This window comes from Papio anubis, chromosome 17 (genome assembly GCF_008728515.1).
Source record: "Papio anubis isolate 15944 chromosome 17, Panubis1.0, whole genome shotgun sequence".
NCBI classification, from domain to species: domain Eukaryota; kingdom Metazoa; phylum Chordata; class Mammalia; order Primates; family Cercopithecidae; genus Papio; species Papio anubis.
Window position 1 is genome coordinate 72252109 of NC_044992.1, and position 14552 is coordinate 72266660.

A 14552-nucleotide genomic window follows, 5' to 3' on the forward strand; every position below is an offset into this window, starting at 1 on the left:
CCCATATATCTGGTTTTCTCGGTGTCCTTTATTGCAAGAGTGGAAAACCTTGGGTCATTTAATGAAAATGAGGTTATTTTCATTAAAGTTTGCCGGAGTCGTTGCCTCCACGCTGTCATGGATGGGAGCAGAGTAGGAAATGCCTGTTTCCTCAAAGGTAGCGTCCATCCAGGAGGTGCAGAAAGCCGAACCCCCGTCAGTAGCACCAGAGTGGTGCCTGGAAGCCTCTCATGATTTCCTTGCCGATGCTGGAACGCTTGGACTTGTTCTTCATTTTTCTAGCTTTTGATACAGGTGATTACAGTTCAAAAGGAATTGAGAGAAACCATGGTGATTATATTTTTTTCTGAAGGCTGCCAGCCACTATCTGGCCCGTATTTCCTTGCTTAGGCCCATTGAGCCCTTTTCTAAATAATTTATCAGTTTGCCACTGATGAAATGTTTCTTCTGATTAAATTTAAGGCTTTGCCTTATTACTTTGTAGGTGCATAAATTTGTGTTCTGCCAGAGATTGGAGGAAAAATGCCGACCGTTGTTTCAGTGGAAAATTCTGCAGTAAAACCTCACTCATTCCATCATAAGTCTCAAATGAAAGTTTTATTGGGAGTTGGGAGTAGGAGATTATTATAAAGCTGGGAGCATACAGTGAAGAATTTATCTTTTAAGAGAATTTTTCTAACAGATTGGGGCTTCTGGCAGTTTAGTACAGGGTGGAAGTTAGGAGCTGGAGCCTGTGGAAAAAGGCAAACAGGAGGGACCTCACTCTCTGTGTCCTTCTTTCCCCAGAGAGAGTGGACAACACCAGGAGCAGAGGCCACACCTCTTCACTTGGGGTGAGCTTTAATTCTTCCGGTGCCTTAAAAATAAGTTTCTTTGGGAATATGTATCATTCACTAAGGAAGATGAAATAGCGTGGCGGTGCCTCCACTGACCGAGTCCGTCCGTCGGGCAGGTGTGTCTAGAGGAGGCGGCGGAAGGTGCTCCTCAGTCACGGAACCATGTTGTTGTAGGAACTCGTTCTCATCTTGTCCAGGTCTGCGAGTAGTGAAGGCAGCAAGTCCCGTGTGGCAGCTGTGGGGCTTCCAGGGAGCTGAGCGGTCAGGTTGAGTCGGTTTCCATGTGGCCAACAGTTCTTAGTTATCCACGCACAGCCCTGGTTTGTGGATTACAGTGAACAGGTTTTGAATGCCAGCTTCCCTTCAGTTCAGCGTGCTTCTCAGATGTGTCACAGTTAATTTGTGGTTAAGGGATGAAAGTTGGTTTTACCGTTAGATAAACATGTTTTTTATAGTGCCTAACCGCAAGCAGAGTATGTTCAAGGAGAGAACAAAACAGCTCCCAAGACCTGGTTCATTAGCCCAGTAGAAATTGTTATCGCATTTTAATGTAAATGACAATCATCCTTTCCGTGGTATTGATAATAGAGTTGTTTGTATGCTCTTATGAGATGCTTTGAATGAACCGAAGCTGATGACTATACCTCCTGTTGGGAGGAGAGGGTTCGGGGAGCAAGGGGGTTGTGAAGGCCAGTGGTGGACAGTTTTGGTTCTACTTTGGACACTTAACAGGTGTGTCTTTTGGATTTTAGGCACAAGTGTTACTTGCAGAACTGCATGTTTATGTGTAATGCCGTGTTGTATAGGGGTTTGTAGTGAGGATAATTGGAATCCAGACGTCTTCTCCTTGTCCCTGAATGGGGTTGCTGCTTGACCTGTCTGCCTCACGGGGAGTGTCGTGTGGCCATGTGTGACAAACTGTGAAACTCTTGGTACTGAGTGCTCCCGCTGCTCAGGTGGCTGTGTTGGCTTTGGGGAGCGCTACACGGATGGCTTCTAAGATCCACGTGTCTTCTTTTCCCTGGGATGATGAGACAGGCCTCTGCTTTGTGGGCAAAGCAACTGGTGTCAGCACAAGTCACTCGCTTGCCGGTGCCCCCCACCCCCAAATGTTTTGGGATGAATTTTATAGATGGATGCTGATATTGGCTTGGCTGTGTCCCCACCCAGATCTCATCTTGAACCGTAACTCCCACAATTTCCACACGCCGTAGGAGGAACCTGGTGGGAGGTAACTGAATCATGGGGCCGGGTCTTTCCTGTGCTGTTGTCCGTAGTGAATAAGTCTCATGTCCCTGCATGAGCTCTGTCTCGCCTGCCACCATCCATGTAAGATGTGAGTTGCGCCTCCTTGCCTTCCGCCATGATTGTGAGGCCTGCCCAGCTGTGTGGAACTCTAGGTCTATTAAACCTCTTTCTTTTGTAAATTGCCCAGTCTTGGGTATGTCTTTATCAGCAGCGTGAAAATGGGCTAATACAGATGCAGTGAAGACCCATAAATGAGTGAGTTCTACCTTTTCTTAGGATTTTCAGGGTCAGATGTGGATAATGGGGGAAGCAGCAGCTAAGTTGCCCTAGAACTGTATCCCACATCTGGAGGTGCTCCAAAGCTATTTGTGGAACAGCCCAAGGTGGACTGTTACTCGCAGTGACTCCTGCTTAGGGCATTCACGTTGCGACATTAGTTCCAAATTGACAGTCCAGTTCAGCTGGTGAAAATAGCCCTATAATTACGATTGGCAGCATCCCCTGGCATGCTACCCTGATGCCATTACCATTCCATCATCCATCCCTGTCTTGCTGTCTGCCCTGCCGCCAGCCCTCCCTCCTCCTGCCCACACTCACCTGACTTCCTTCTCTGTGGGTCCTAAGGTTGGGCTTCATCCACCTTGAGTTTCTGTGACAAGCTGCCAATGAGGACTCATGGGCAAAGGCAGAACTGTGGGTGGATGGCTCACAGCTTGCATAATTCAGTACCTGGTGTGAAGCACTTTGCCTGTCTACTCGTTACAGTTGCACGATGGTACAGACCATATCTTCTGGTTGTCTTGGGGTTAACTGTTGTGTTTTGACAGTTTCACTTAACTGCTTACTGCCCAGAAAGTTAAGAACTGTTCTATGACCAACGTTTTACTTATATTTTTGCCTTGGCCTCAGCAGTGCTCTCCCACTTCGTCTTCCCCTCCTTTCTAGCGCTTCTCGCCTGACAGCTTTTACACGTGCGTGCCGTGTTCAGTGAGAATTCTGATTCATGCTCTTCAGCCAGAAGCCTTCGTAGTCAGCTCTGCCCACGCACTTCCTGCCTTGCCCTGTCCCCAGAGGCCATGGGATTGGAAGCAGCTTCTGGAAGCGAGCTTAGATTATGCAAAGCAGTTTATTCCGGACTCTTTAGACCAATTGTACCAGAGTGTAAAGGTGTTGCCACCCACTGCCATCCCTCCAAGTACCTTAGTGACGTGACCTATAAATTCTTTTAGGCACACCAAACACATTACAGAAAGAAGAACGAAAGAAAGGCATCATTCTGCAGCCGCCCGGAGGATGGCAGCCAGTTGTGACTAGACCCCTCAGGGTTTCAGTCCATTGGAGCTGGTCCCGGAGGGGCCCTTGCTGGCCAGCCCTGTGTTGGACTCTTGCTCTCTGAGACCACCGAGGGGATTCACTGGAGAGCCCATTTGGGATTGAAGAGCGCGCGTGTTGACTAGAGTGGGTTGCAGCATGGGCCACAGCCTGTTTAATCACGGCCCAGGGAGGATCGGTGGAGTCCGCCTCCTCTCCTCTGCCTCGTAGGTCCACAGACTCGTGCTGGGCTCGCCGCTCCTTCCCTTCCTGGGTGGGCGCACCCCTCTCACTGGCAGGGAAGCTCCCTGGGAAATGTGGTCTCCTCTCTCCCAGTGCACTGAGGGGTGGGGTGGGGAGAGCTTAACTGTGGAAAGAATGCGAACTGGTTTAGTTCTGGCTTTGCCACTTCTTAGAAATGTAACTTTGGACAAGTTACTATTTACTTGTTACTTTTACAAGTTACTATTTACAAGTTACTTTTAAGATTTGTACATGCAAATGAGAATTAATGGAGAGAATAAAAGTATTTAAAGCATTTGCACCAGGGAGGCCATGGTGGTTGGTCATCAGATCCTTACTTCCTGTCCCTTTCTGTCCCTTATCCCTTCCTCTCCCTCATGGTTGAGGTGGTGGAGGCCACTCCCAGAACATTCTGCCCGGAGTCTTGCTGCCTTAAGCCCCTCCCCATCCTGCCTTGTCTCTGGTTTTATCCTCTTGCTGGGATCTCCTCTTCCTGACTCTCCTCTATTAATTGACCTACTTGAAGTGTAATATTTTTAGAGAGAAATAGGGGCTTAGCTCTGTCCTTAACAGGCCTCTTGAGGATATTATCTCTCATCATCATGTTCCCTTTAACAAGGGAGTTGTCTGTGTGTGTGACAAATTGCAAATGAGGGCCCCCCACCGTCAGGCTGGGACTAAAACCGTAGCTCAGCTGTCGTGGTTTCACAGATCTCACGTGCCATGTGTGTTTCCTGAGTTAACTTGGGGACCGTGATACAGAGCGATGTGGAGATGGCTTTGAAGGACAGGCAGGTGCCGGGCGAGGGATGGAAGTGCTGCTTTGAAGTCAGAAAGTGGAAGATGTGATGATGTGTTAAAGAATGGAAAGCTAAATTTGGAGGTGACGATGAGGAACCCACCGTATGCTCACCATATGCAACTAGGAAGAGTTGTAAAATCCCGCTCCAGCCAAATTGGAAAGTGCTGATCAAGGGGGAAACGATCAATAACAGATTGGAGGGGGACGGCCACTTCAAAGTGTCTGCGGTACTTGATTTCATTTTGCAGGGGAAACCATATGTCACAGTGGTGTTCTTGAATTTGGGTGTTCACGGAGGTTTCTGGACAGCTCCCTCCCAAATGTCCACAATTTACTTGTTGGTGTGACACATAATGGAGATTTTTAAAAAATGGACATAGAAAGCACGTAATGTCAAGTTCACCGTTTTAAAATGTACAACTCGGCTGGGCACAGTGGCTTGCACCTGTAATCCCAGCACTTTGGGAGGCCGAGGTGGGCAGATCACCTGAGGTCAGGCTTTGGAGACCAGCCTGGCCAACGTGCTGAAACCTTGTCTCTACTAAAAATATTTTTTAAATGTGCCGGGTGTGGTGGTGGGTGCCTGAAATCCCAGCTACTTGGGGGGCTGAGGTAAGAGAATTGCTTGAACCCGGGAGGCGGAGGTTGTAGTGAGCTACGATCGCGCCACTGCACTCCAGCCTGGGCGACAGAGTGAGACTCCATCTAAAAAAAAAAAAAAAAAAAAAATACAACTCAATTGGTTTTTAACATCTTTGCAATCTTGTGCAACTGTCATAACTGCCTAGTACCAGAACACTTTCCTTACCCCAAAGGGAAACCGAAAACGCATGGGCAGTCACTGTTCATCTCCCCTCCCTGCAGTCTGCCTTCTGTCTCTGGAGATGCCTGTTCTAGGTTCTCCACACAAACGGAGCCGTACAGTATGTGGCCTTGTGCGTCTGGGCTCTTCACTTAGCATCTTGAATGTTTTTAAGATTCATCCATGTTATCGCATGTATCAGTAATTTAATCCTTTTTGTGTGTGCATGTGTAGAGATAGGGTCTTGCTTTGTTGCTCAGGCTGGTCTTGAACCCCTGGCTTCAAGTGATCGTCCTGCCTCAGCCTCAACTCTTTTTATAGCTGAAAAACCATTGTATGGATATCCTACATTTCTATTTTATGCGTTCATCGGTTGATGGACACTTGCGTGGTTTCCACCTTTTGGCTGTTTGAATAATGCTGCTATGAATATGTACGTACTCGTGTTTGTGTACGCCTCTGTCCAGGAGTGGGATTGCTGGGTCATACGGTGACGCTGTGTTTTACCTCCCTGAGGCACTCCCCATCTATTTTCCACAGTGGCTGTACTGTTTCTCCACGTCTACTAGCAGTGTCTGAGGGCTCCAGTCTCTCCACATCCTCCCAACATCTGCGACTTCCTGTTTCTTTCATTGTTGTTATTGTGATTGGTGGCATCTCATGTGGTTTTGGTTTGCATTTCCCTGGTGATTAATGACGTTGCCCTTCTTTTCATGTGCTTATTGGCCATTTGGAGGAAAGTCTATTCAAGTCCTTTGTCCATTTATTACTTGGGTGTTTGTCTTTATTGTTGAGTTCTAAGAGTTCAAAATGGAGACTTTTCAGTTGAATAAGGTATAATTTCTGTTGTGAGGACTTGTTTCCTTTCCAAATAATATGTGTGGTGTCTTCTGAGAGCCTCATGATAACATTTAATTCTTAAAAGAGCCTTTGTCTTGATAATTTGTTTCATAAAACTGTTAAGAGTTTCGGCCAGGCACTGTGGCTCGTGCCTGTGGGAGGCCAAGACAGGAGGATCCTTTGAGCTCAGGAGCTGGAGACCAGCCTGGGCAACATAGTGAGACCTTGTCTCTCATTGGAAAAGGAAAAGAGGTTCTATGACTATTGACTATACTGATCATAGATATAGTATATAATTTAATACCAATCCCTTAAGATTCCTGTGTGTTTTCGTTAGGAGTCTTTTGGTTTTCTGAGAGCTGTGGTCTCTCCACCTGGAGTGTATGTCGGGAGAAAGCTCCTGTCGGGGTGCGTGCAGGTAGAGTGGCTGAGGAGCTGGACCTCTGTGAAGTCTGGTTGCGGGTTGGAGGCTCATGGTGGACCGGGAGCTCGGCAGGAGGGGGTGCGTGTCCACGCCAGTGTCCGGTCTCTACCGTGCTGCAGCCCTGTGGGTCTCTGCTCCCCCCTCGGCAGCTACCCTGCAGGACGTTCCTACGCCTCCCTGTGCGTGAGGGCTGGGTGCTTCCTTTCTGATGTAACCATCTTTGATGGGACTCTGTCTGCTTGGGCCCAGGGGTCCCCACAGGAGCCAGCTGGGCTCACATGCTAGTGATCCCTGGTCCTAAACCACCTCCTGACCTTTCCTCTGTTGCTTCAGCTTCCGCTCTCTGCCCACTGCATTGTGTCACTGGATTTTCAACATTAAATTTCCCCCACAAGAGTGTTCGACGCTTCACTGGATGACCAGGCTGTATGGCCCGTGTTAAAAGACAGACAAGTGCCACCCAGGGACAAGGGAGTATGTGGTTCAAAGTCCCTGAGAACAGATGCCAGATGCCAGGCTCAGGTGGTACCATTTACTTCCAGCAAGAGGAGAGAGAGGGTGCGCCAGATCCAGTGCCCTGTGATATGGCCCCTAGGCCAGGGGGTCATACCCTCATTTGGACTACAGTATTAGGAGACTCCCCCACGCTGTGGTGTCTGAAACAGAAAACTGGGGCATGCCTGAGGGCCATTGGTGCAGGTGCTAAGGCACAACAGAGGAGCCATGGAGGCAGAAATCCGGAAGGACCCTCCCAGGTGAGGGCTGCACGGGCTGTGGTGAGGGCGCTCCCCTCGGTGGCCTCCCGGCCCAGCGCGTGGAAGACTGAGTGCCGTCCACTGCCTTCCCAACCTAGAGCCGATCAGCTCTGCTTAGCTTCATGCTTAGCTTCATGCGGTCCCCCGGGTAACTGGCCCGTCTGCGGGTTGGTTCTGAGGGAGTGAGGCTGTCCTCTGTAATCACCTGTGATTGGAGGGCTGGGTGGCAGGATTTAAAGCGCATGGCAGAACCGGGAGGATTACTCACGGCTTGTATAAGGAAGGGTCTCTTCTAAAGGGCTGCATGTATGGCAGGCTCCTTAATCAACACGCTGCTTACCCCAGACTGGAACATGCCCTGAGGTCAAGTCATCTTTATGTAGAATTTTTAGTTACAAGTTTTGTTTTTATAAACAAAAATCTTAGCTAAATTCCAACAAAATTCAAGAAGAAAGCACAGATAATCAGGGAGAAATAACTCAAGAGTTGAGGAAATCGAGAGTCATAAAAGAGTGCTTTGCAAAACTTTGCAGATAAATTGGAAAACTTGTATGCGATCCATACTTTTCTAGGAAAATATAAATGACCATAATTGACCTCAGAAAAGATAGTAAAGAAAAATAAATGGATAGGCATAGAAGAAAGAGAAAGTTAACAAAACATTCCTTTTCTAATCCTCCTCCCTCTGAAGGATTTCAGACTTGGACAGAACACAGAATTATTTAAGACTTATTTCTGTTACAGGAAGATATCTAAAACATAGTTTATTTATTAATTTAGAGACAGAGCCTTGCTCTGTCACCCAGGCTGGAGCGCAGTGGTGTGACATTGGCTCACTGCAGCCTCCTGGGTTCAAGCAATTCTCCTGCCTCAGTCTCCCGAGTAGCTGGGACTATAGGCACGTGCCACCATGCCTGGCTAATTTTTGTATTTTTAGTGGAGACCGGGTTTCACTATGTTCACTATGTTGGCCAGGCTGGCCTCAAACTCCTGACCTCAAGTGATCGGCCTGCCTCGGCCTCCCAAAGTGCTGGGATTATAGGTGTGAGCCATATGTTTTGTTTTTTTAAAATTTATTTTTATTTATTTGTTTTTATATTTTTAGAGGGGTCTTGCTCTGTTGCCCAGGCTAGAGTTCAGTGATGCAGTCATAGCTTACTGCAGCCTCAACCTCCTGGGCTCAAGCTATCCTCTTGCCATATCCTTCCGAGTAGCTGGGACTACAGATGTGTGCCACCATGCCCAGCTAATTTTTAATTTTTTTTTTTGTAGAGGTGGTGTCTTGCTTTGTCACTTAGGCTGGAGTGCAGTGGTGTGATCACGGCTAACTAACCTCGAATTCTTGGGCTGAAGTGATCCTCCTGCCTCAGCCTCAGGAGTACCTAGGATTACAGGTGTGAGCCACAGTGCCCAGCTTAAAATACATCAAATTTAAAATGCAAAAGAAGAAAATGTATTCAACAGTTTTAGTGTATGCACATATGACTGATAGGAGTCAGCCGTTCCTGCTTGTCATATGTAATGTGTGTAGGTGGGTGTGGCATATGTGTACATGGGTGGGTAGATCCATAGATAGATGGAGGGCAAGTCGGTGGATCTGCCCCTCCTCCACTCACTCAGATGCCATGGAGTGAACACGAAAGGGGGACATCAGCCTGTGGCTTCCTTAGTTGTTCTCGTTTTCCTTCACCTTTTGGTGTTTTGCTGTGTTGACTCATTCTAGTATTGAAAGCAGCATATTGGGTCAAAATACATTTATTTTTCTTTGAGACGGAGTCTCGCTCTGTCACCCAGGCTGGGGTGCAGTAGCGCAATCTCGGCTCACTGTAACCTCTGCCTCCCAGTTTCAAGCGATTCTCCTGCCTCAGCCTCCCGAGTAGCTGGGATTACAGGCATGTGTCACCACACTCGGCTAATTTTTGTATTTTTAGTAGAGATGGAGTTTCACCATGTTGGTCAGGCTGATCTCAAACTCCTTGTAGGTGAGCCACCTACCTTGGCCTCCCAAAGTGCTGGAGTTACAGGTATGAGTCACCATGCCTGGCCTCAGAATACATTTTGAATCAGGTCTGTACTGACTTCAGAATCTAACTCCAGAATAAAATGTGATTTTAAGGGGCAAGGGTACCACAAATGAGGCGAAGCACAGAACGTTTGTCACCGTGACCTGGGGCAGATGCAGAATGGGACTTTTACCTTTTTACACAAAACCCTTCTATGTGCCTTCTGTTTTAAAACCATGACTATTTTTTGCTTTAATAATAGGCAACTAATTTAAAATACCTATTCACCATGTGTCATCTCAAAGTAGGAAGGGGACTTTGAGGCAGAAGGAGCCACTTGGGACTTTTGCCTTTGGGTTGTGACATTTGTCACATACGAATGTTAAACGAGGCTGGGCGTGGTGGCTCACGCCTGTAATCCCAGCACTTTGGGAAGCTGAGGTGGGTGGATCATCTGAGGTCAGGAGTTCGAGACCAGTCTGGCCAACGTGGTGAAACCCTGTCTCTACTAAAAATGCAAAAATTAGCTGGGCGTGGTGGTGGGCACCTGTAATCCCAGCTACTCAGGAGGCTGAGGTAGGAGAATTGCTTGAACCCAGGAGATGGAGGTTGCAGTGAGCCGAGATCGCGCCTTTGCACTCCAGCCTGGGCGGCAGAGCAAGACTCTGTTTCAAAAAAAAAAAAAAGAATGATAAATGAGAAACATGTCTGAGTAAGTTGATAATAGCTCTTCTTACTAAGTATCAGATAAAAATTCCATTCAAAGAGAAAGTGTTGTGTAGTGTCATAGTTTAATTGGCAGTTTTTTCCTTAGTAACATAGAAGACAGTGATGCATTGTACAACCTTTGGCACCCTAGAGTTTATGAAAAAGTGGCATCTGTTCTATAGAAATTATAGTCACACTCTGAGGAGCAGAGCTGGGGACAGAGTGGAGCTCCAGGAAGAGTCTGATGATGACTGGCCTCCTGCAGGTCTTCCCAGAGCCCCATTCGCCACCCATGATCACCCCTTGCCCCGTTTCCCATTTTCTTTATATTCTACCCTTTTGCAGCAAGGGACTAACAAGGGCCATGCACGCCTGGCAATACAGGCAGTCCCATCCTTCCCTCAAGCCCTAAGTGACCCCTGCTGGCTGTGCTCACGGTAACTGACTGCTGGAAGGATGGTCAGCCACTGTCCCGGATGCAGGCAGCCCCTTGGTCCCCCCATTCCCATTGTTCCCCACCCCATCTCCCCACCCTTCTCTCAGCAGGAGCCTCCTCCATGCCACCCCCAATCAGCTTCCTAAAGTGCCCTGTGACTCTGGCTCACCTGCTGGAAACAAGGCAAGGTCAAGATCAAGCTCCAACCCCCAGCCCAGCTGCCCTTGGCGGTTTTCCTCTCCCTCTGCTGTGTTTCCTCCTCTTGGGCCTGCTCATCTTTCTCGGGCTCTTTTTCTTCTTTGTCTAAGTCTCCCTGCCGACCCACCCCACTTAAGGTTCTCTCCTGCTGCCATCTTCTGTCGGCCCTGGCCCCTGAGCACGGGAGCAGGACTGGAAGTGGCAGGAGTTGAACGAGCTGAGTTAGGGTGTGAGCATGGCTGACTTGGTGAAATCTTAAGATGTGGGGGAGATCTGAAGTGCCTTGTTCTCAAAGTCTGCATTGATTGTGGATGGATTAGGAGGAGGAGAGCAATTCCAAGTCTCAGCACAAGGTGGGTGGCTGTGAGGAGCAGATGGAGTTCACTGTTGTGAAGGCAGAGCCGGAGAGGCAGAGGTGGAGGCCGCTGTGGCCAGGCCAGCTCTCTAGGTCTCAGCAGAGGAGCCGAGTGGGAGCCCCAGGACTCTCCTTGCTCCTAGCAGGCCCCAGCTAACAACCCTTCTCTACCATGGTGTTGGGCTTTTGATTGGGGTGATATGAGCTTGTAGGTCAGTTGGGGAGACCTGGTGTTTTGCAGCCGTGGCAGTGGTGGCTTCTTGGGCTATTCTGCTCTGCCTTTTTATGTCCGTCGATAAGGTAGGAGAGTCTCTCCGTGACGCTCCTATGCATGTGTTGTTAAGTTTCTTCTTAGAGTTTCTGTTGCTGCTAGGAAAGGGATCCTCCACCCCCCACCCCCTTTCTTAGTGGGTTCTCAGGATGGTGCATGAGAGAGTTGCTCTCTATTGCCTCCTGGTTCTCCTAGGATGGGTTTTTTATCCAGTGGTTCCAAGACAGTGGCTGTGATGAATGGAGTTGCTGAGAGTGTCAGCAACTCTAGGTTGGCTCTCTAGGTTGGCATTTGGACTCCACACCATTCGAGATTCACGGTGCTGCACACCAGGGCCTCAGTAATTCACAATCAAAACAACAGATTTAGAGGGGTACAGAAAGGGCCATTCTATTTTCCATTTTGTATATTTCATGTCTCTCTAAATCTCTTGAAGTTTAGAATACCCCTTTTTTATATGCCTTTCTAAAAACTTTTTTCCAGGCAATTTTTAGATGCCATTTATATGTAGTAAAATGCATAGATCTTAGGTATTTAGTCTGATGAGCTTTGACAATTGTATACTCCCGTTTAATCACACTCAGAGCAAGATAGAGAACATTTCCACTCCCCAGAAAGCTCCCTCAGTCCCCCTTTCCAGTCAGTTTCTCCTGGCTGAGGCCAGCCGCCTTCTGCCTCCTGTCACCAGAGGCTAATTTTGCCCACGGAACTGCCCGATGGGTTCTTCTTGTCTGCTGCACAGATAAAACCAATTCACGGAGGCTGCAGTATTGTAGGAAAGAAAGAATTTAACTCAAAGCCATGAAGTGGAAGGACAGGAGTTTTATTATTACTCAAATCAGCCCCTGTGAGGACCCAGAGACTAGGGTTTTTATGGATAATTTGGTGGGCAGGGGCTGGGGAATGGGTGCTGCTGATTGGTTGCGGGGGGCGGGGGGGGAGGTGAAGTCATGGGATGGGGAAAATGGTCCTCTGCGCTGAGTCTGCCTCTGGGTGGGGCCACAGGATGGGTCCAGGTGGGGTCAGTTGGTTGCCAGAATGCAAAACTCTGAAAAACATCTCAAGAGACCAAGCTTAGGTTTTGTAATAGTGCTGTTTTCTACAGGAGCAATTGGGGAAGTCGCAAATTTTATAACCCCTGGCCACGACTCCCGAGCAGCAAGGAATTATAGAAAGGCAAGCTAGGGATGATGGCTGGGTATCATTAGTGACATTTACATCATGGCAGAATTCAGACCCCTCACATAATCCTAATCTTGTGGCTTTCCATAGTCTTAGAAAGGTGCTTTCAGTCCCTGAACCAGGAGGGGACCAGTTTTAGGAAGGGACTGTTGTCATCCTTGCTTTAAAGTTCAACTGCAAACTGAATTCCTCCCATGGTTAGCTGTGCCTACATCCGGCAACGGGTGAGGGCAGCCGCCTGTGAGGTTAGGAGGGCGGTGAAATCAGCCTTGCCAGCCTTTCCTCCCGGTCATAATCTTGCCCAGGTGGCCTCACTTACTTTTTACCTTTTTCTACAGTGACCACACGGGATGTATTCTTTTGCTTTTGCGTTTGGCCTTGTTCACTCAGGGTGAGGCTTCTGAGACTCGTCCAGGCGGCAGCTCATTGCTGGATGCTCCGGAGCCTGTACATCCGTGCGGTGTGCATCCACACTCCCTCTCCCGCAGGTTCACACCGCACCTGTTTCCAGCGACTGGCTTTTAGGGATAAAGCTGCCATGTCTGTTGCGGTGCACGTCTTGTGTGGACCATATATTTTCATTTCTCTTGACTGTGTGGGATTGCAGGTCATTGGCTGGTTGTATGTTTCCAGTTATATTTTGCAAGCCACTCTAAATTGACAAAAATGACAACAACCATCTCTTTCTTTGCAAAGCTGGGCAATCTGCGAGGAATCTTATTTACACTTCCCTCCAGCACTCTGGAGGCATGGAAGCGTAGGCATCAGTGAGCTGGGAGGTATTTGGTTGTCTTTGAATTCTTAGGTGAGATATTGACATTATTTCCCCTCAAACGGTGCATGTTCCTGAATGGCAGGGAGTGAAGGGAGCCTGTGCCTACGTTTGTGCTTATTATGGAGTGTGCACGTGGATCTGTGTACCGTGTGGAAAATAATAGAATGAATTGTTTTTACGCATTATTGGGCTTAAGAAATGGAAGGTGACTTTGCCTTTGAAACCCCCTCTGAGCCCCTCCCCAGTCACAGCCTCCTCTGTCTTCCTGAGCTCACCCTGTCCTGACTGGGCCTCGTGCCTTCCTCTGCTTTTCCTGAGAGTGGTTCTGTGCGTGTGCGTGTGCGCAAGCAGGTGTGTGCGCGAGATGGGCTGGCCTGCCCTGCTTTGGCACGGAAGCGTCCTGCGCTGGGTGTTTGTTCTGAGGCTCATCTCCCAAGGATCTGGGTCCTCAGGCTCCCCTGCTCTGCATCTTCCCCGTGACAGCCGCGTGGGCTTTTGCTCTTTACCCTGTCGTGGCTGAGACAGAAACCCTTGGAGGACTCGCTTCTGTTGGAGCAAAGTGCAGGCCTCCTCCAGGGCTGCGTCTGGGAGGGACTCCGGTGGTGGCGTGTTTACGACTTAGGGCAGAGGGCTCTCATGGGCACACCGTCTCGGCTGTGGAGCGCCCCGTTCCCTGGAAGGTCTGCTGTCCTATCCGTGCTTGCGGGGGCTGGGCGTCCGGACTCCTGAAATGCGCTGTGAGGCTTCCTATTCTTTGTTAATGATTAAAAATACGATTTCTTCTTTCATGCCCAGCACAAATGCATTTGGCTGTGTTTATTTTTGTTCCCTAAGTAACAGAAACAATCCTGAGAAAATAATTTCTACACTCAGTATTGATTCTCTGCTTCAGGTGCTAGGGTGTTCCCCCCTCCCACTGAAGCTGCTGCTGCTGCTGCTTCACCTTCTCCTCCTCGATGGCCTCCCATCCTCCAGGCTCCTCCTTGCTTTCCCTGCGCCCCCCCCCCCTTCTCCTCCTTCTCCTCCTTCCCCTTCCAGTGCTTGCTCTTCCCTCCTTTCCTTCTTGTCTTCTTCCCCCCACTCTTCACCCTTTTCTCCTCCTGCCCCTCCCTCTGCCTCCTCCTCCGTCCCTGCTGGTCTCCTAAGAAGCACTTAGTAGCACTCAGAATCCTTGGCCTTGGCAGGCTTGGGAAGTGTTGGTTAATGAAGGGATGTGAACGAGAAGGGAGTCTGTGTCTCCAGAGGAATCATGGCTGTTGGGAGTTTGCCTGATTAGGAAGGAGATGGGCCGTTTATTACAATGTGGGTTTTTAACTCTAAAGTGCCTGAGATAAATTTATAGTGTTCATTTGCTTCAGAAGGA

At 48.8% G+C, this 14552-nt stretch overlaps 1 protein-coding gene across 6 annotated transcripts in view; it reads left to right on the top strand.

Annotated features, from left to right (window-relative positions):
- RPTOR (regulatory associated protein of MTOR complex 1) overlaps window positions 1–14552 on the top strand; it is a 408568-nt gene that overhangs the window by 97862 nt on the left and 296154 nt on the right. The window lies entirely within an intron of this gene.